Source organism: Phaseolus vulgaris, chromosome 11 (assembly GCF_051622355.1).
Source record: "Phaseolus vulgaris cultivar YP4 chromosome 11, ASM5162235v1, whole genome shotgun sequence".
NCBI classification, from domain to species: domain Eukaryota; kingdom Viridiplantae; phylum Streptophyta; class Magnoliopsida; order Fabales; family Fabaceae; genus Phaseolus; species Phaseolus vulgaris.
Window position 1 is genome coordinate 7,955,389 of NC_143508.1, and position 2,732 is coordinate 7,958,120.

Below are 2,732 nucleotides of genomic sequence, written 5' to 3' on the forward strand. Positions count from 1 at the left end.
ACATATTTTTAATTCTGAAATTTTTTATCCAGAATGTATTTTTAGTTGTGTTCAGAATTTTTTTTCCAGCAGCATGTATTTTTTTATTTCTCAATTATAATTATTATTTTGGATTTTTTAATTTGGAATAAGGGTAGTTTTGGAAATTTAAAAAATTGATATGGTGGAGGTTAAAATTGATATGGTGCAGGAAGAATTTGCCTAAAAATATTCTCTAAAAAAGTATTTTTTTTAAAGAAACGAAGTGGACCAAACATATTTTTGGCAAAAAATAATCAACTAAATTTTATTAAGATTGGATACATTAGGTCCATAATGCAAGAAAACATCATCAAACTATCAAACCCAAATAGTATATTTATATTGTTATTTTGTGTAATATCAGGAAAATAATATAATAAAACAAAACAAAACCAAAAATAATATATATTAATAATGTCAACTATTTAATACTATAATCTAACTAAAATATATATGTAAAAAATTAATCATTTTAATTGTGTGAAAAATAAGTTTAATGATTGTGATAATAATCACGGTAGAAGTTTGTTAAGCTTTTGTTATAATTACTCTAAAATTAGGTTATATTCGTGTCTTTTTATATATGAGTGAGTTCCTTTAATAAGAGATAAGTAGGCTCCATGTGTCTTACAACGCTTAATTTAAAACAACTTAGTCTATGATTTATTATACTAGTTTCGAAACGTCTTAATCTATTATAAAATCTTTCATCCAGTTTGATTGTCTTTTGGGCCTCGCATGTGCATTGGGCCTTGGTAGTCTCTGCCTTTGAGACACTTTGTCCATAAAGTGTGTTCCTGATTGCATTTGGGCCACGGGGAATCGTTGGGCCTTTGTTGTGTGCGCTCTCTGGTGGTGTATGTTGTAGGGGGGTTTCGAATTGGACTTTTGGAGGTGAGTTGAGTCGTTGTTGAGTGTATTGCATATTAGGGTTAAGACTATTTCTTCCTACACCTCATCCACTTCTTCATCAACCCCGTAAACTTTAAAATTCCTAAATTAACCTTCAGTAAAAATATAAAAATAGAAAGCAATGTTTTACGGTTTCATGCTGAGTGAAAAAGGTGTGTGGGTTAAAGGTGGCGGTGGTGGTGGTGTTGATGGTCGTTGCTGATGTAATTCTCAGGTGAGTTTTTTTTTGCTTCATTACACACGATTCCCTTGACTTTTTATGTTCTGGATAAGGTAATCCGTCAGATCAACAAATCATAAAATCCATAAATAACATTCTGGATTATTCAGTTTGTAATTTACCATTGTGTTCTGTATTAGATAACCCAGAAAGTTAATCCAAATTTGAAACTAAGTTTTGTGTTACATAATCCGAAACACAAATAATGAATTTTAAAACTTTCAGATTAGGAAATTCGTATACATACGGGATCTGGAAATGAAGCAAAATTCATGTTTCTAGGATGCGTAATCCGATAATAATATTTTAAGTTATAAAATGACTTATGGATTACCCAATCCAAAAGTCATTTTTTAGTTATAATATGCCTTAAGGATTACCCAATTCGAAAGTCATATTTTAGTTAGCAAATAACTTATGGATTATCCAATCCGGAAGGTATTTTTTTGTTATCAAATAACTTATGAATTACCTAATTCAACAGTTATTTTTTAGTTATAAATGACTTATGGATTTCCCAATCCATAAGCTATTTTTCAGTTATCAAATGAGTTACGGATTATCCAATCCGGAAGGAAAATTGAATGTTGTTTTTAATTTGCATAATTGTGCAAATTTGCATGAAAATTTGAATAAAATGGAAATTTATGTGTTATTAATGAAGGTGGGAGTATGGACCTGGAGGTTGGATTGTTTAAAAAATGATTAGATGAGGTAGAAATGTTTGTGTAGTATGAAAGACTTAATGAATTATGTGCATGAACATGAATTGGTTGAAGGGGACCATGGTACCCATTTTACAACATATAAGGTGAATATCATTTCATTCATGTTAGGGTATTATAATCTGAAGTGATCTTGTAATATTGTTAAAATAACTTTGTGCAGGGGTTTCCTTCGTGAGAATACTTACTTGAATAAGTTCGTAGGGTTGGTTATGGACTTGGTTTTGTTATTGTCATTATTAGATCTTACACAACAAATGGAAAGTAAGGGAGAAAGACATATGTCTTATTAGGTTGTGAAAGGGGGGTAGGTACAAAAAGTACAAGGATGGTTTGGAGGTTACTATAACTTGTACTAAAAAATGTCATTGTCTCTTTAAATTGCAAGGTAAACCTATTGGAATAGGTCAAGGTTGGGTACTTAAGGTAATACGTGGTACTCATAATCATGATTTGTATGTACATTAGTTGATCATCCATATGCGGGTAGATTAAAAGCGAATAAACATTTTATGCTTGTTGATATGACTAAAAGCATGGTTAAGCTAGGTAACATACTACGTACTTTGAAGTAGAACAACAAGGATAATATGACAACAATAAAGCAAGTATACAATGCAAGATACTTCTACAAGAGATCAATTAGAGGACCAAGAATTGAATTACAACAGTTAATGATGTTGTTAGACCATGACAACTATCTTCACCAGAGTACGTGTCATGAGTGTTCCAATGTTGTTAGTGACATTTTTTGGACTCGTCCTAATGCTGTGAAACTTTTGAATTCATTTAACATTGTATTCTTGATTGGATACGACTTACAAAATGAAAAAATATTGACTTCATTTACTTGA